The 20,471-nt window shown below is 42.3% G+C and overlaps 1 protein-coding gene and 1 pseudogene across 1 annotated transcript in view; both read left to right on the forward strand.

Moving 5' to 3' along the window:
- Positions 1–20,471, forward strand: part of TMEM132E (transmembrane protein 132E) — a 733,604-nt gene that overhangs the window by 309,535 nt on the left and 403,598 nt on the right. The window lies entirely within an intron of this gene.
- LOC135052358 (5S ribosomal RNA) lies at positions 446–565 on the forward strand (annotated as a pseudogene).

A 20,471-nucleotide genomic window follows, 5' to 3' on the forward strand; every position in this document is an offset into this window, starting at 1 on the left:
GACATGATGTTTTAAAAAAATAAAAAAAGGAAATTTTTTTTTGCAAATATATCATCAGGACTGAGAGGCTCATATACAGTGAGATTTTGTCTTTGGGGTGTGTGTGATATAAATTATTAGAGGCCACATATACTATATATTGTTTACAGCAACAGGTTTGCTATAATTGTCGCCTGATTATATATCATCATCATATCCCGGCTATACAAGTGGACGCCCTTGCATAGAATTTTTTGTATATGCTAACTGTCCTTAATGTAATTTTGTCTAAATGCACAGTGGACGCCCCTGTGTATAATTACTGCATTTGATTAATATTGCTACGATTTCATTTCTATGGGCATAAGATAAATTTAGACACTGAACACACGACTGATTCAGTTCACCTCTGATATACAACTCTGGCGATACGGGTATTGGGATTGACTGAACGGGCAGATTAAGAAATTGCGGACATACCCCGCTGGAGATGCCCGATCTCGTCTGATCTTGGAAGCCAAGCAGTGGAGGGCCGGGTCAGTACTCGTATGGGAGACCACCCTGGAACACCCTGGTACTGCAAAAAATTCTTCTGCCCGATCTAGAGTGATCCCCAATAATACCAATTGGCATTCGGTTCTGTATGACTTATGATTTAATTCTCTACGACTAATTAATCCTGAATAGGATTGCTGTAGAATAAATGATGGTCATATATTATACAAAGGTGTTACTGTGATCTCAGTTAAACCAATAGCCCAAATATTTGATTTCCGGTTTTTATTGTGGTATTGAAAACCACATGAATTGCACACAATACAGTGTTATATTTTCGCGTAGCTATACTATCTTACGTACAATTTACTCCTATAATGATATTTTAATAATGAATTAATAAAATTATGTTTTATCAGAATTGATTAATATATATCCAATCCTCTGAATTGAGTGCTCCCACACAAGAGTCTACTTTCCAACTCTTTTTTGTTGTGTTTTCTTATTTTTTAGCCCATTTCTGCATTATTGGTTAGTGCAGGTGTTCTCCTGCCCATTTTGTTATAATATCAGTCACTGCAGGTAACATATTGTGCAATTTCTCCAAATCACTGGATGCACTGCTTAGTTGTTTTCTGTGAGCCTCTTTGAGAGATTGTACTCAGTTAAAGCGGCCGCAATAAAATGGAACTTGCAGCGCACATAACCCTCTCTGTCTTTATTTGCAAAGAAGATCATATAAAATTGACAAGGAAGAGGTGCATGACCAGCTGTTCAGCTTAAAAAGAGGGCTATGTACGCTGCACAAGTGTTTCTTTCCACAGAGTATAATGGTTTCTATATCAAGTTCTCTCTTTCCTCCCTTCAGCTGTAAAACCACAGGTATAGGAGAGAAGGAGACTATAATATTGTCCATGTGGACAGTTTGATTTTCCGGTTAATATGCTGTTTTATAGTATTTATTCTCTGAGAATCATGTCATCTATGGCACATAGCGACCAGTGCACTAAGGGGGTAATTCCAAGTTGATTGCAGCAGGAATTCTGTTAGCAATTGGGCAAAACCATGTGCACTGCAGGGGAGGCAGATATAACATGTGCAGAGAGAGTTAGATTTGGGTGTGGTGTGTTCAATCTGCAATCTAATTTGCAGTGTAAAAATAAAGCAGCCAGTATTTACCCTGCACAGAAATAAAATAACCCACCCAAATCTAACTCTCTCTGCAAATGTTATATCTGCCACACCTGCAGTGCACATGGTTTTGCCCAACTGCTAAAAAATTTTCCTGCTGCGATCAACTTGGAATTACCCCCTAAGTGATCAATTGCTTCATCAAAGTTAGTAAATACGTGCTACTTATGATTCTGCAATACTTATAATATCGCCATTTCATGAAAGATAATTAAAATTTCTCTTACGTCCTAGAGGATGCTGGGGACTCCAAAAGGACCATGGGGTATAGACGGGATCCGCAGGAGCTTGGGCACACTGAAAAGACTTTAACTGGGTGTGAACTGGCTCCTCCCTCTATGCCCCTCCTCCAGACCTCAGTTAGACTTTGTGCCCAGGACTGACTGGACACTCACTAGGGGAGCTCTCCTGAGTTTCTCTGGAAAAGGCTTTTGTTAGGTTTTTTATTTTCAGGGAGACCTGCTGGCTACAGGCTCCCTGCAGCGAGGGACTGAGGGGAGAGAAGTCAGACCTACTTCTACTTAGTTTAAGGGCTCTGCTTCTTAGGCTACTGGACACCATTAGCTTCAGAGGGTTCGATCACTTGGCGCGCCTAGCTGCTTGTTCCCGGAGCCGCGCCGTCACCCCCCTCACAGAAGCCAGAAAACAGAAGCCGGGTGAGTATGCAGAAGGCAGAAGACTTCAGTAACGAGGTACAGCGCAGCGGTAGCGCTGCGCTCCATGCTCCCACACACTTCTCCATCGGCACTCACAGGGTGCAGGGCGCTGTGAGGGGGGGGCGCCCTGGGCAGCAGTTACTGAGGTCTGGGAAGCCGGCAGAAGCCTTTTCGGTGCCTCTGCACATTTTTTCAGACCCCCGCCGGCATTTTCATTTTTCAAATTTGGCGGGCTGAAGCGCGCCGGGGTAGGGGCGGAGCTTAGCCGCGCGGCTCACAGGCACCATTTCTCCTCAACACGCGGCTGCAGGAGACGCTGGCCCAGGACCTTCAAAGCTCCACTAAAAGTAACGGGCAGCTAATCGGGAGGGGGGGCACAGTTTTGTGGTGCATATTGGCCCTCATTCCGAGTTTTTCGCTCGCAAGCTGCTTTTAGCAGCATTGCACACGCTAAGCCGCCGCCTACTGGGAGTGAATCTTAGCTTCTTAAATTTGCGAACGAAAGATTCTCAAAATTGCGATTACACACCTCTTAGCAGTTTCAGAGTAGCTCCAGACTTACTCGGCATCTGCGATCAGTTCAGTGCTTGTCGTTCCTGGTTTGACGTCATAAACACACCCAGCGTTCGCTCAGACACTCCTCCGTTTCTCCAGCCACTCCCGCGTTTTTCCCAGAAACGGTAGCTTTTTTCCCCACACGCCCATAAAACGGCCTGTTTCCGCCCAGAAACACCCACTTCCTGTCAATCACACTCCGATCGCCAGAACGAAGAAAAAGCTGTGAGTAAAATACCTAACTGTATAGCAAATTTACTTGGCGCAGTCGCAGTGCGAACATTGCGCATGCGCACTAAGCGGAAAATCGCTGCGATGCGAAGAAATTTACAGAGCGAACAACTCAGAATGACCCCCACTATTGTCATTTCAGCAGCGCTTTTCACATATATGCTTTGGTGGGATATATGGGCGCTGGGGTGTGAGCTGGCATACTCCCTCTGTGTTTCTCCTTCCGGGTTCCTTGTGGGCCTGTCCCTTAGCTGAGGCATTGTGTGTGTGTCGGTGGGTCGATACTCCGTGTCGACATGTCTGAGGCTGAATGTTATTCACCGGAGGAGGTTATTGGGGGAGTAGATGCGGGTCTGGAATTGGCTCTGTCGGCGCAGCCGACACCTGATTTACTCACATTGTTAAATACAATTAATACAAATGTGGCTTCTTTGTCAAAGAGGTTAGATAAATCTGAGTCACAGACACAGGTATGGAAAAAATCCATGGAGGATGCTTTGTCTCTGGTGCAGACCCCATCGGGGTCAAAAAAGCGGCCGTTTACTCAAGTGGTAGATACTGATACCGACACATATTCTGATTCTGAGGTCGATTTCACTGAGGCTGCTCTACATCCACGATTAGTTAAGAATATTCAGTACATGATTGTGGCTATAAAAGATGTTTTACACATTTCTGATGAACCTGCGGTGCAGGAAACAAGCATTTGCTTGTTCAAAGAGAAAAAACCTGAGGTGAAGTTTCCCCCTCTCATGAAATGAATACTCTTTGTGAAAAGGCTTGGGAGTCGCCGGACAAGAGGTGGCAGATTCCCAAGAGGATTTACATGGCACATCCTTTCCCCTCTGATGACAGGGAAAAATGGGAGGCGTCTCCAAATGTTGACAAAGCTCTATCTCGTTTGTCTAAGAAGGTGGCACTTCCATCTCCTGACACGGCAGCTCTCAAGGATCCGGCGGATCGCAAGCTGGAGACGTCTCTGAAGTCCATTTTCGCTAATACGGGTGCATTGCTCAGACCTGCTGTGGCGTCGGTATGTGTGAGTAGTGCTATTGCTAAATGGGCTGAGAATTTAGCTGCTGATATGGATACTCTTGATAAAGACACTGTTCTTTTGGCTCTTTGGTATATCAAGGACGCTGCAGATTACCTGAAGGATGCGGCGAGGGATGTTGGTTTCTTGGGATCAAGAGCCAATGCCATGTCGATTTCGGCCAGGAGGGCGCTGTGGATCCATCAATGGAATGCTGATGCCGATTCCAAGAGAGCTATGGAAGCTTTACCCTTCAAAGGTAATGTCTTGTTTGGGGACGGCTTGGCTGACCTGGTTTCTAACGCGACTGCGGGTAAGTCGTCTTTTCTTCCCTATGTTCCCACACAACAGAAAAAGGCACCACATCAGCAGATGCAGTCCTTTCGTCCGAATAAATACAGGCGGGGAAAAGGTTCATCCTTCCTCGCTTCAAAGGGTGGAGGAAGGGGAAGGAAGTCGCCTGCAGTGTCAGGCGCCCAGGACCAGAAGTCCTCCCCTGCCTCTACCAAGTCCACCGCATGACGCTGGGGCTTCCCTGGGGGAGTCCGGACCGGTGGGTGGCCGTCTGCGAATCTTCAGTCAGGTCTGGATTCAATCAGGCCTGGATCCTTGGGTCCTAGAGATTGTATCTCAGGGATACAAGCTGGAGTTTCAGGAGGCACCCCCTCACCGGTTTTTCATTTCGGCCTTGCCAATTTCTCTTCCGGACAGGGAGGTGGTGCTGGCAGCAATACAAAAGTTGTGTTAACAGAGGGTCATTGTTCCCGTTCCCCCATCCCAACGGGGGGAGGGGTTCTACTCGAGCCTCTTTGTGGTACCGAAACCGGACGGTGCGATCAGACCGATTCTGAACCTAAAGTCCCTCAATCCATACTTGAAGGTTTTCAAGTTCAAGATGGAATCTCTTCGAGCTGTAATTGCCAGCCTAGAAGGGGGGGACTTTATGGCGTCAGTCGACATAAAGGATGCCTACTTACATGTTCCGATATATCCTCCGCACCAATCCTTCCTAAGGTTTGCGGTACAGGATTCTCATTACCAATTTCAGACGTTGCCATTTGGGCTTTCCACGGCCCCGAGGATTTTCACCAAAGTCATGGCAGAAATGATGGTTCTCCTTCGCAAGCAAGGGGTTACCATTATCCTGTACTTGGACGATCTCCTGATAAAGGCGAGGTCCAGGGAACGGTCACTAAGAAATGTGGATTTGTCTCTTTCCGTTCTGCGACAACACGGTTGGCTGCTAAATTTGCCAAAGTCTCAGTTGATTCCGACCACTCGGTTGCCCTTTCTGGGCATGATTTTGGACACGGACTTACGGAAGGTGATTCTTCTGGAAGGAAAAGCTCTGGAACTTCAGACGCCAAAGAGTGTGTCGGTTCATCAATGTACTTGGGTTCTGGGGAAAATGGTTGCAGCGTACGAAGCCATTCCGTTTGGCAGGTTTCATGCTCGGGCTTTTCAGTGGGATCTGCTGAGCAAGTGATCCGGGTCTCACCTGCACATGCACCGGCAGATACGTCTATCTCCCAGGGCCAGGATTTCTCTCCTGTGGTGGCTACAAAGTTCTCACCTCCTAGGAGGCCACCAATTCGGTATCCTGGATTGGGTCCTGTTGACAACAGATGCAAGTCTCCGAGGCTGGGGCGCAGTCACCCAGGGAAGAAATTTCCAGGGGAAATGGTCGCTCCAGGAATCTTGTCTCCACATAAATGTTCTCGAGTTAAGAGCCATTTACAACGGCCTGCTACAAGCAAGAAACCTTCTTCAGGGTCGGCCTGTCCTGATACAATCAGACAACATAACTGTAGTGGCGCATATAAACCGTCAAGGCGGAACAAGGAGCAGGGCGGCTATGGCAGAGGCCACAAGAATCCTTCGCTGGACGGAACAGCACGTGAGCGCCCTGTCAGCAGTCTTCCTTCCGGGAGTGGACAACTGGGAAGCAGACTTCCTCAGCAGACACGATCTCCATCCAGGAGAGTGGGCTCTTCATCAAGATGTGTTTGCAGAACTGACAAAGCGTTGGGGAACTCCGATGATCGACATGATGGCGTCTCGCCTCAACAAGAACCTTCTGAGGTATTGTTCCAGGTCAAGGGACCCCCAAGCCAGGGCAGTGGACGCCCTGGTGACTCTGTGGGTCTTTCAGTCGGTGTATGTGTTCCCTCTGCTTCCTCTCATTCCAAAGGTGCTGGGAATCATTCGACGGGCAAGAGTGCAAGCAGTTCTTGTAGTTCCAGATTGGCCAAGAAGGGCCTGGTATTCAGATCTTCAGGAATTACTTGTGAAAGATCCTTGGCCACTTCCTCTAAGGGAGGATCTGTTAGTGCAGGGACCATGCGTATTTCCAGACTTACCGCGGCTGCGTTTGACGGCATGGAAGTTGAGCGCCAAATCTTAGCTCGGAAAGGTATTCCCGGGGAGGTCATTCCCACTCTCCTTAAGGCGAGGAAGGAAGTTACGGCGAAACATTATCACAGTATTTGGAGAAAGTATGTTTTCGGGTGTGAGACTAAAGCTGCTCCTGCGGAAGAATTTCACTTGGGTCGGTTTCTCCATTTTTTTGCAGGCAGGCGTCGATGCCGGCCTGAAATTGGGTTCCATCAAGGTGCAGATTTCGGCTTTATGTATCTTCTTTCAGAAGGAATTGGCGGTTCTCCCTGAGGTTCAAACTTTTGTGAAGGGAGTGATGCATATCCATCCTCCGTTTGTGCCCCCGGTGGCACCATGGGACCTTGACGTGGTCTTACACTTTCTTATGTCTTCATGGTTTGAACCTTTGCGTAAGGTTGAGTTAAAATTTCTCACTTGGAAGGTAGTCATGCTGTTAGCTCTAGCGTCTGCCAGGCGGGTGTCTGAGTTGGCGGCCTTGTCACACAAGAGTCCTTACTTGATCTTCCATTCGGATAGGGCGGAATTGAGGACTCGTCAACAATTTCTGCCGAAGGTGGTTTCTTCATTTCACATTAACCAACCTATTGTGGTGTCTGTGGCTACAGATGCTGTGGCAGTTCCAAAGTCTCTTGATGTTGTGAGAGCTTTGAAGATCTACGTCATCTAGAATGGCGGTGGCCAGGAAAACAGAGGCGCTGTTTGTCCTGTATGCTTCCAACAAGATTGGTCATCCTGCTTCGAAGCAGACTATTGCATGCTGGATTTGTAGTACGATTCAGCAAGCTCATTCTTCGGCTGGGCTACCGGTGCCGAAGTCAGTGAAGGCCCATTCTACCAGGAAGGTGGGCTCATCTTGGGCGGCTGCTCGAGGGGTCTCGGCACTTCAGCTTTGCCGAGCAGCTACGTGGTCGGGTTCAAACACCTTTGCTAAGTTTTACAAGTTTGATACCCTGGCTGAGGAGGACCTCATGTTTGCTCAATTGGTGCTGCAGAGTCATCCGCACTCTCCCGCCCGTATTGGAGCTTTGGTATAGACCCCATGGTCCTTTTGGAGTCCCCAGCATCCTCTAGGACGTAAGAGAAAATAGGATTTTAGTACCTACCGGTAAATCCTTTTCTCCTAGTCCGTAGAGGATGCTGGGCGCCCATCCCAGTGCGGACTGTTACTTGCAGTGTGTTCTTGCTGGTTAAATTAGTTTATACACGGGTTGTGTATTTTTTGTTTTCAGCTTGTTGCTGTCGTTATTTCATGCTGTTATCTGGTTTACTGTTACTCTGGTTGTACGGTATGTTTGTGATGTGGGCTGGTATATTTGTAGACCTTAGTTTAAACAAAAATCCTTTCCTCGAAATGTCCGTCTCTCCTGGGCACAGTTCCTATAACTGAGGTCTGGAGGAGGGGCATAGAGGGAGGAGCCAGTTCACACCCAGTTAAAGTCTTTTCAGTGTGCCCAAGCTCCTGCGGATCCCGTCTATACCCCATGGTCCTTTTGGAGTCCCCAGCATCCTCTACGGACTAGGAGAAAAGGATTTACTGGTAGGTACTAAAATCCTATTTAAAAAATAATTTATTATTTAAACAAGACACGTCTCAGTAAAGTGTGTATACGTTTCTGCCCTGCTGAAGTGATGCAGAATAGAGACACCCTAAAAAAGCTTTCTATAACGCACAGGCAATGGCCCTCATTCCGAGTTGATCGCTCGCTGCTGATTTTCGCAGCGCAGCGATTAGGTTGAAAAATGGCATTTCTGCGCATGCGCATGGTACGCAGCACGCATGCGCTAAGTACTTTCACACAAAACTTTTCAGTCGCTCGAGTGTTCGTTATTTGATTGACAGGAAGTGGGTGTTTCTGGGCGGCAACTCAGCGTTTTCAGGGAGTGTGCTAAAAATCGCAGGTGTGCCAGGTAAAAACGCAGGAGTGGCTGGAGAAACGGGGGAGTGGCTGGCCGAACGCAGGGCGTGTTTATGACGTCAAACCAGGAACTAAACAGACTGTAGTCATCGCAAGCTAGGAGTAAGTCTTGAGCCACACTGAAACTGCATGACATTTTTAAGTAGCAGAACTGCTAACCTTTCGTTCGCACTTCTGCTAAGCTAAGATACACTCCCAGAGGGCGGCGGCCTAGCGTTTGCAATGCCAGCTAGCGAGCGATCAACTCGGAATAAAGGCCAATGTGCTAGACAGATTTTGTTAGGTATGGACACTTCAATTATTATTTAAGCAAGAGAAAAGATACATTTTAAGTAAAGAAGTTTAAAAAAATAACGAAAATCAATATGGTCAAATACTTAGTCAGTTTGTATGCATTTTGCTGCAGAATTATTAGCTAAAATTAAAAAAAAAAACACAATGGGGGGAATGTAATAGGGTGTGAGAATCAGAAAGTGGGGGATTTTGGGAGATTTCTCCTGTGTTTTTTTTTAAAGTGGCAATCATTTACATGCCAAAACCAGGTTGATTTTCCCATGTAAATGATTGCCATTTAAAATAAATAAATAAACATGAGAAATCCCCCAAATCACTTTCTGATTCTCACACCCTATTTACATTCCCCCCTATGTCTTTAAGACCAGATTTATACTCATTTACATTATCATGGGAATGCTTAAGATGCAAGCGTATATTTATATACATCATTTTATTAATACATTGTTCCCCACACCAGTGCTCAGCTAGGCAGGTAGCAGAAAATTCAGTAGCATGTGGTCTTTCAGAAAATAATGCCACCAGCACTTGACTATGAAAGGTTGGGGTGCTGAACAAGGGTGAATCAGGAGAGGGGGGAGGGCTCATGTGCAGGCTCTATGAAGACCCCCGCTCTCCCTTTTATCGGTGCATGTCTAAAGTAGACTATGGCACTGTAGCAAAATCTACTGCACATGCACAGACCTTTGGAAATATGGCGCCAATAAAGAGGTAAGTACTGTGAAAGGGTACAATGTGTGTGGTATGGGCTAGTGTGCACACGTGGTGGTGATACTATAACAAGAAATCTTCAGTGCTGGGGGTATATTTACTAAAGTATGAGTTTTTTTTAGAAGTGGAGATGTTTCCCATAGCAACCAATCAAATTCTAGATATTATCTTGTAGAAGCACTTGTATAAATGTTAAGTGGAATCTGATTGGTTGCTTTTGGCAACATCTCCACTTCTAATAAATTAACACTTTAGTAAATATACCCCCTGGCGTCCCCACAGTCATAAAGTCATGAACTCCCTTAGGAAACAGGTCTGATATCTCTTGGTTCAGCTGTTGCTAAATAGTGATGATACTATATTTAAGATTGCTTTAATCATGGGGAAATAGCTGATGATAAACAGGACCCTGTGATTGTTAGTTGTAAGATCCTTGATCCTGTGTCATAAAAATCCGACAGTAATATCTGCAAACTATATGTATAGGATTATTGCTTTAGTAAGTTCTGTTCCTTCTAACCAATTATGCCTGGATATATAAACTCATTAAAGTAAAGTGTAAACACACAAACAGAGAATACATTCCTTAGATGAAAATACTAGCAGACATCTACTCAATGGAAATATCTAAGATGAAAGATGAATAGTAGATCAAATAATCAGAAATAAATTGACATATCTATATACAACATTTATAAAGGGGGAATTGTTGTTTTGTGCTATAATTATATTGTGTCTTCCCAGGGTGGAAATGATCAGAACACTTATATGACAAGTGTCAGATAATGTATTCCACCTTCTAGGAAGCAGAGAGTCATCTTCCACTATACTGTATACTGCATATCTGCATTTCCTTATTCTTCTGATGTGGTTGCCATGGCCAAGTTAATTACTGAGAGGTTTATTGAGTGATTTATATTTGTTGATTAAATTTGCAATTAGAGAATTGCTTTCTTCCACGATGGCAAGAAATGAACTAGTGTTTAGTGAGTCGAGATAGAAGTGCAAGATTATTGTATGTTACTAACTGCTTGGCCAAATCTAGATTTGTCACATGAGGAAACTAAAATTAGAGCTCAGGGCCGTATATATGCAATGTGTCTCATTTTGTAGAAACATGGAGTACTAATGAAAATAGTAAAACTGGAACAAATCATTTACCCAATAAACGTAACTACAGGGCCTATGGTGGAACCCCTAGATGTGTGATTCACGGCGATGCTTGAACTGACCTCACATTGTACAAAAAAAATTATAATTTGCCAGAAGTTATCTAATTTTAAACACCGGCCTTACAGATCACTGCTTCTCCTGGCTGTAAGACAATGACTGAACACTCATGACCATCCATCACCACCAATGTCAACTGTTCTATTATATACGTTCATCACCATTAGGGTAAATTAGGTATCTATGTCAGATTTACACGTTGACTAGAAACATTGACATTTTTGCACCTGTGTTGATGCTGCTACTGGTCAATAGACTATCATGATTCCAAACACTTGCAGCAAGTTTATTATGAAGTCTGGTATCCTATTAGGTGTGATTTTTTTTTTTTGGCTGATAAAAAACCAATGGCCATTATTGCGCTATCCACTTATAGGCTGTTTTGATCAGCCAAAAACGGACCCTCGATCATGCGATAATACATGGGATCCGGGATAAATTCCCAATCCCATGTGGCTAGGACTGCTTCTTATCGCACCCAAAGCATAATCCTCAATAACTGCCGCTTATCCGGTCTATTTGGATAGCCTCTGCAAAATCCATTAGCTGCTGTAAATTACCGCAGCTAATCAGATAATGGCCTAAATATTAAACTTCCTCATACTGTGCATCATCCATCATAATGCAGCGTTACCGCAAGCTTTTTTTAAAATAATCTCTTTTTATTGGTTTATACAGTCATTTATAAAGAAAATAACAAAGCACAGACCATTAAATGAACACAGTAGAGTATTTTGACATGTTTATACAGGTTCAGTATCCCATATCCAAATATTCCAAAATACGGAATATTCCGAAATACGGAATTTTTTGAGTGAGAGTGAGATAGTGAAACCTTTGTTTTCTGATGACTCAGTGTACACAAACTTTGTTTAATGCACAAAGTTATTAATAGTATTGTATTAAATGACCTTCAGGCTGTTTGTATAAGGTGAATATGAAACATAAATGAATTGTGTGAATGTACACACACTTTGTTTAATGCACAAAGTTATTAAAAATATTGTATTAAATGACCTTCAGGCTGTGTGTATAAGGTGTATATGTAATATAAATGCATTCTGTGCTTAGACTTGGGTCCCATCACCATGATATCTCATTATGGTATGCAATTATTCCAAAATACGGAAAAATCTGATATCCAAAATACTTCTGGTCCCAAGCATTTTGGATAAGGGATACTCAACCTGTATTTACATTACTGTCTCACAGAACTAAGATCATGGGTTTGCTTGCCACCTTGTGAAATTTATATATTCACCATGTGCTATAGTGGGTTTCCTCTGGGTATTCTTGTTTTCTTCCACAATCTCAAAATATACTGGTAGGTTATCTGACTTTTAACAAAATGAGGCCTAGTGTGTACATGTGTTTAGAGCAGACTAGATGGACCAAGTGGTTGTTATCTGCCATCAAATTATATGTACAGTGGACATTCATATACATGCACATTGACTTTAGAGGATTAGCTGAAGACTGGGGAGAGGAAATGAGGGAAGGGCGTGGAATCAGGTTGAGGCGTGCACCATCAGAGTTCCTACTCAAAAGGTAATAAAAAAAATTCAATAATCTAATCTGGAATATAATAGCTATAAGGATGTTTACAATCTTAACAATAAACCTAGGTATTGGGGAAATTAGAATGCTTAGCATTTACAGGAAACAGTATTTCCTATATAGTCAAGTAAAGATCTAGTCTTGTCAACCAATCTTTTAGCGTAGGAGGTGAGAGTGATTTCCACAGAATAGGTTTCACAGCTTTGGCAGTTTTGTTTAAGTGTTGTAGTAAAGTTTGTTTATATCTGGAGATACTGTACTGTAGGAGTCTTGGGGGTTTTCTTAAAAAAAAACAACAACAACAACAACTTGTATTGTCTGGTACTCCACTACTCAAAATATGTTTTGCATTGTGTTTGAAGTATCCCAGGATATTTTGGCCATTCCCACTAAACACTAATAAAGCTACCCAATAGGTCATAGCATCCATTGTACCACCTGGCCATAACTTTGTATTGGCTTTACTAGACCAATTAGCTTTCACAGCTGGCATGAGTGATTTGAAATACCTTGTTCCATATAAAGTTTCTAACATGCTTTTAAATATCCTTAACATACCTAATATTTATGTGATTCATAATAAAAGCAGTATAAAATAAAGATGACAAAGAGCACACACTCAAAACGCATTGACAGCAGATGACAGGTGAGTCCCAGGTGTATTAGACTGGTGGGGCCTGATCCAAACCTTTGTGACAGCAGAAGCTATCGTAGGGTTGAGGTTCCACAGCCTCCATCTGTAATTGATCTATATGCTTCTGTGACTCAAATTTCTGGTAAAGCCTCAATTTTAAACATTGTAGCAGCTGATTTTTTTGATGGTTATGTACTGTATAAATACATTCTAAAATGTACTACACCATTTTGGAAATCTTTTGTTATCTTTTATATGGATTGAGAATCGTTTATAAGTGGTTATGAACATATACTGACCTGAATTCAAAAGGGAAGTGATTTTACTTATATTTTTCACACATACAGTATATCTTGACTCATTGCTACCTATACTTACCGTTTTTATACATGCTAGCACCAGTATCTTATACAACTATAAGTTTGTTTGTTTTCTGGTACTATTTGAGATACTAGGGTGGATCCAGGATAAGAGACAGGCAGCTCGGCTTTGTCCTGAAGTACCATTGGTGATCTATCTATTTACCTGTGGAATGCTGCACTACCACTTATACCCCTTTCACACCAAAAAACCTGAGTCTGACCATGTTTTTGAACACTGTTTCAAACTGTGTCCAGCTGTTTGAAACTGCTTTCACACCACAGATCGGACCTGGGTTATTTCCAGGTCTTCCCTTTACCGGAGCTTGTTGATGACATCATCTCCAAGTGCCAGTGATTTGACTTTATGTATACTTTTAGCGTGACCCAGGTCAGATGACCAGGTCACACCATTCACACCGCAGACTACCCTGGTCAGTGTCGGGACAGAACTTGGTAGCTACCAGGTCCGGTTTCCGGGATAACACAACAGGGTTGACCCTTTCACACAAAACCAGGACCCAGGTTTCCCGGCAATAACCCGGGCTATAAGTTTGGTGTGAAAGAGGTATAAGTAAAATGTGGTAGTGCAGGTACCATGCCCCCTCCCCCAGTTGGAGCTGGATATTGTATACAACCTCTGTTTTGGGCTCCTCTGTTCCTCCTACAGCTTTGGCTGATAACTGAGAGATTTCATTTGTAATTGGTCCAGTTCACAAACCCCCTCTGCCATCATTTAAAATGGGTAGCAAAATTAATATGGCAATTTTGTATTATATAACCGGTAGAGCATTTAGGCTATGTGTAGCTGTCCTCATAGCTCCATCAGTAAGGTAATGCATCTTTAGAAAAAAAATACGATTAAATTACAGCTTTGTTACCCATTGAATAACACTGAGCAGCATTAAGAAAAAAAAATACAATTAAATTACAGCTTTGTTACCCATTGAATAACATTGAGCAGCATTAATATTGCTTTTGTGAATAATCTAAATGGAGTATATTTAATTGCTTTGCATTACGAAACATTAAGCTATTTTCAAAGTGTATTTTGTTAATTTTTGTTCATTAACATATATGGTTCAGCTTTTCTAGTAGTGGATCAGATATCATCTGATTTTAATATGCATCTTAGAAAATTAACATTGAAGTGTTTGGTTAAACCTGAGTCAATATTAAATGAAAATCGTATATAACCTTATTGCTACAGTTCAAAAAGAGTCTGTATGTGGTACCATTCGAATATTAGTCTGACAAAGGTCGCTGTCTTAGAATTGCATTCATGGAAACTGTTTTTCTGAAACTTGTTTTAATTACCTGTAGTCTACTTTTTGTTGATCTCTGCTCATGTCAGCCAAGCAGGTGGTATAACAATAATATTCAAACACTTTTGACCTGTATCCTTTCTCTCAATATGCATGCAATTATGCAAGCACTGGTTAAGAACTTGCATTGGTCCTCAAGTGCCTTCAATAATGAGTCCACCAGCATTGATTACCAAAAGGACCTTGACATAATATTGGCTTTTCATTGGAAGAAAAGTAAACATAATAACTCCAGAGGCATGTTTAGTATTACTTATTCTCCTGATATCTTGGGAAAATAGTCTCCTGATTCTGAGTCGGATGAAGCTGTGTCTATGTCTGTGTCTTTTGCCGGTATCGTTTCTGCAACCATATGTAACTACAGCTACAAGCCCTACTCTGATGTACAAGTCTGTGTATGCAGTGTGCAAGGACTGAGATGCCCACTTTGAGCATCTTCAGAAGCTGAAATACCACTTGGTGAGTCTTTAGCTGCAACATCGTACTCACCATCAAAACATGTACCAGCCCTATGGCAAATGTAGATGATCTGTCTGAATATGGCCCTTATGTGATCGAGTGGGGAGCTGAAGCCAGAGCTGAAAGAACATGGAGGAAGCTTGGAGGCTTAATTCAGTTCCTATCATGGAGCTTTAGGGTAGACTATAGAAACTGCTAGCTACTGGACTAGAAGTTACATTGGTGTTCCAGCAGTGGTTGGCCCAAGGGTGTCAACAGAGAGTGTCAATAAACTTTATTGTAAGGCACAGGAACAAACGGACACCAGATAGATGACGGAACTGGATTGGTAATTGTACTGGAACCGGACTGGAACCAGATTGATGACTCGATTAGAAGATTGGTGACCGGACTGGAACCAGTGAGGTAACTGAACTGGAATCGGAGAGTGAACGGACTGGTACCGGATAGGTGACCAGGCTGGAACTGGATAGGTGACTGGACTGGAACTCTTAAGGCAACTGGACTAAAACTAGAGACGTGTTGCTAAACAAGTCCCTGAATAACCAAACTGGAACTGGAAGCTGGAGCAGAGCAGAGATTTGAAATTAGCCAGGCTGGAACTGGTTTGGATGGACTGGAAGCATGCTGACACCAAAGTACCTGGCAGCTCAGCACAAAGCTGTTACTTCAGCAGAAGCTTTGTTATACTGGCAATTTGGGCTAATCAGGCGGTTTCCATTATAGCACTGAGTGTTCACTCTTTGGAAGCTGTGATCAGCTGGTCTGGGAGCAGCACTCTGAGTGGCCGTGGAAAGTCAAGTTACTGATTCCAACATGGCTGTGCCCATACTGGTGTTTTGGAGGGAACTCTGGCATTCAGTCTGGGCAGCAGAATGCTGGGTGGAAGTGGACCGCTGTGGAGAGACACACTTGGAATTAGCCTCAGGACAATGAGTGGTATTTTCATGAAGCAGTGAAAAGTGTAGAGAAGTGAGCCAGTGGAGAAGTTGCCCATGGCAACCAATCAGCATTGAGGTAACATTTAGAATGTTCATACTATAAAATCATACAGAGCATCTGATTGGTTGCCATGGGATACTTCTCCATTGGCTCACTTCTCCACTCTTTTCACTGCTTTATGAAAAGACCCCTGAGAGCGCTGTGAACAGACCTCACTGCCAGTTGAGAATGATGCGCAGTATGAGCAGACCTCATCACCAGCTGGGACAGACACTGCAAAGGTAAAGTTTAAAACTCCAGAGCGTGACAGAACCATTATCAACAACATGGCTACAGCACTCTCATAACATGCCCATTAACAGACCATCTCTATGCGTCCACCTAGCCACCTCCCTATCACCACCCAATACTTTTTGTACATTTATGAGACTGTGCATCTCCCATGCACCTCAATAGCAACTGTGACTCTCTGCACACAGACTCTGGATGCAATTTTGACTCACTAGCAGTAGTAAAAACAGTCATCTGCATCAGTGCCCCTGACTCAGAATCAGCCCCATAATGAGGTAGGCATGTACTGGTAAGATTAATGGGTATATTTATGAAAGGGCAAAAGGCATTTTTTTTCCCACTAGCAATAGGTCTCAGCACTTTACATCATTGGGTGGTAGTATTTCCAGGTTTTGGTGGCGATAGCAGCTCATTTATTATAGATCTTGTTCAGTTATTGTCATTTTAGGATGGACATAACAGAACCAAGTGAATGTGAAAATGATTTGTTATTAGTATAGTGCTTTTTCCATTGGGAATAGTTTTTAAATATGTTTTAATATAATCTATTTTAATTCTGTATTTTTGTACTTAATGGAAGCGATTGGCCAGTTTACACATATGCATATGCCCTGACACTGGCCCAGCGACTTAGTGAGTTTTCCTTCACTTCGTGAAACTCTTTGAGTAAGATCACCTGGACAGGTTTTGATCAATGGTGGAAGTGAGATCTCTTCCTGAAGCTTGGTTGCATTTTGATTGATGGATCTCCTAATGAAAACGAACCATATGTATTGAATGTCCCTGGTACTTATGCCATTGCCAGCTGGCAGCTATTTCCAGCCCCAACCCTTTGCTTTTTTTTTAACTATCTGGTCCCCGGATTCAATGAATCCATCCTTCACTTCCAAGTAATTGTGACTTAGTAACTAGAAGAGAGGGGTTGTACAAATTTGGCAGCTTTAGGGCCCAGGTCAGGAAGAGAGTTTCACACCTTCGTAGACATTGTGTTTTATCTGTGTTGTATGCGTGACCCCCCCCCCCCCCCCCCTGCCCTGCTGTATCGTAGACAAAACCGTGTCCAAACAGATCCTTTGATCAGTTTTTCTACAGAGTATAAACACACCATTTGTACATAGAGTATAAGGGCAGGGCTGCTCAATCCAGATTACATACTCCCATGCAGTTATTATACATTAATCATCAAGCAGATCATATTTTAGGTGTGAGTGGGTCCCCATCGTCACACCTCCATCGTTAGATACAGTTTTACCAATTACATTTTTTATGTAAAATAAACATTGCTGGAACATGCAATTTAAATAATCCCATTCACAATTATGGCCATTCCAATATGAAATGAGGGTCGCTACAGTACTGTAGTAATTCAGTATGATAGGAGGATGACCACTGTCTGTTCCTCTATAGAAGTTTAAGTTATTCTTTGTACTGAAAATCAATTAATGGGCTTTTAATTCTGGTAAAGAAACCTTTGCTACTTATAGAGTGGAATTCATTTAACTGAGGTAGATTAACATTAGCTAATTGATTCCCTGGGGCTATCCAATTAGTCGCAAAGCCTGGAGTTATCAGGGATCTTTTTTCACCTGCCACAGCGAAAAAAATTCCCCTATAACAAGCGAGTTAAAGGGTGTCGCGGCCCTGTAAGCGCATAAATCTGTGAACGTTTCACAGATTCTCTGTGTTAACCTGCATTAAGGCCCATCGGCTATTGACTATCAGGAGAAATTGGGCGTTCAATTGAATAGCCCCGACATTAAATTGTATTCCCCCATAGTATCTTTTGGATTTATGAGGCTATAAAACCTGGTTCAATAACCCTTGCCTAGTAAATGCCGTTTCATCCCTCAATACAACAATACAAGGATAGATTCTATGATTTCTTCTATTTAAATATTTTTTAACATTGTTTCTAATTTACTGTTTCTGAATCTTCTTTTGGCGGCAACTCTAAGACCTGTCCTAAACTTGTGTATGAAAATCCAGTTTTGGAATATCAGTCAAACAGCAACGAGTCTACATTATGCTCCTCTGTGTGCTAGAGACTCAGAGCCAAATGATTCTCTTTTGTAAGAATGCTTCCTGGACGTATGCTGAACAATTTGCCTCTCTGCAAGGCATCCCGCCAGTCTAGTTTCTACTCCCAAATCTCCTCTGTTGAGCTGTGATAAAGAGCTTGCCGGCTGCAGATTATCTGTAATTATCTCAGTGTGCTTAATGTGTTTATAAAACAAGTGCCTCTGTGAAATCATCCCCCAGTGACTAGTCATTGTGACCAAACACACAATGACCTGCAACACCTACCACAAAACTTTAGAATAGAACATGTTCTGTATCTATTTGTCGTCTGGTTTTCTGCTTCAGAATTTACATATAAAGTTAGGAATATTTAGCCCTGTGATATGAACGCTAATCTGTAATGACTTTATTTTAGAACCATCACTGCCAAAAGAAATTGAGAAGGTCAAGAAACATGGCAGAATAGTTATGTTTTCACAATGGTTCATTTATAGTTTTTTTAACTAAGGTGGGTCAATATTAGGTACTGACATGTTGGCCTTACTTTCACGACTTTTCACCATAACCATAATTATATTTTTTATACAAAATAAGGTAAACTGTACAGTATTTGGAAACTTATTGTTCTTGCTAAATTGGTGTTATCAGGATTTTCAGGAAGTAAGTCTTGTAAATTAAAGATCATTTTGGTTGGTAAAAAGGTTACATATAAGAACTAAAAAGATGTATCATGTTTTATAGCACAGTATAATCCTGCTATGCGTTATTTCACATATAAGCCTTGTACTAACACACTCTAAATAAGTATCTCTTTTTTTCACTTATATTAGTCTGCAGCTCATTTATTAAACACAATAGCCCAATTGCTCATCTGTTTATTTCTAAAGTACACATAAAAGGGTATTCAATAAAGTGCCGTTTTTTCAACCAACACACGGTATTTAATTGCAGGCATTTTCGTCCATTTTTTTATCCATTTTTGCAAATGCCGTTTCACTTTTTGTTTTTGTCGAATCGGCATGGGCGAAAATGCACCAAAAACGGGCGAAAACACCTACGAATTTGCCAAAACACACGTATCAGTGGCGAATTCACCGATACACATGGTTTTTGCCAGTGCCGGATTTTTTGACCAGCCAAAAAACGGTACGGGCGTTGAATAGGTCTGTGTAAATTTAACCTAAAAAGGAGCGAAAAGTGCCGGCACTAATTGAATACCCCCCTCCATAGTGAGATAAATGAATCACACTTTTCTCTTATAGAAGATTATATGTATGTATATATATATATATATATATATATATATATACATACACAGCGTCGGGTGCGGCACTCCAAGCGGCGAAAACAAAGTACACTTAAATCCGTAGTGAAGACAACGTTTCAATGCATTTTACTCGTGCATTTTCATCAGGTCATGGCCAACAGCTCCCAAATGCTGGGCATGCCCCCACAGGGCCAAAAACGGAGGGTGTGGCTCACAAGTACAGTGTTCCTGTGAAGCTACGTCCCCTGTTGTGAGACCTTGCGCCCTGACGGGAGATTGGATGTACAAGAAGTTGGGTGGCATGGAAAAGAGTGCACATATTGGCATAAGTTCACTTTAGAGAATAGCAAAAGCACTAGCTGTGCTCGTGTTTAGGATCTGTGTAATTCAGTTTCGTATGTACATATTTTTTTCCCCTTGGGGGGGGGGGGGGGGGTTTGAGCATTTATGCTGGGCCCAGAGTCTTCTACTATATTCATCTAATAGCCTATTTGCTTTATGCAACTACCATAGATTGATTTTCATTATTAATTCTGAGAGAGCTGTCGCTGTTATGTGTCAATCATTTATTATATGACTTTTTTTTTATTCAGCATGTTTAAGGGATGCCCAAGTAGATTTTGAAATCTTATGTGAATCCTAATAGAAATGAAAATTAAAATACTGTTCATCAAATGTATTTTTTTCTTCTAACGTGCATGTACAATTCAGCATTAATTTTTTTTTTTTTTTATATTGTTCAATGTGATGAAAAATCAAATTGTTTTTTAAATACAGAGGGTACACATCCATGGGTGGAATATTATATTGACAGGTGATACAGGTACATTTATGTAGTTCCCAGTGATGCCGGACAATCCTTCTGACAACCTTGCTTTGCTTTTCTGGGCATACATGGCGGTAATCGTATGTGCAGCAAAAGCCTATTTG

Source organism: Pseudophryne corroboree, chromosome 2 (genome assembly GCF_028390025.1).
Source record: "Pseudophryne corroboree isolate aPseCor3 chromosome 2, aPseCor3.hap2, whole genome shotgun sequence".
Lineage (NCBI taxonomy): Eukaryota > Metazoa > Chordata > Amphibia > Anura > Myobatrachidae > Pseudophryne > Pseudophryne corroboree.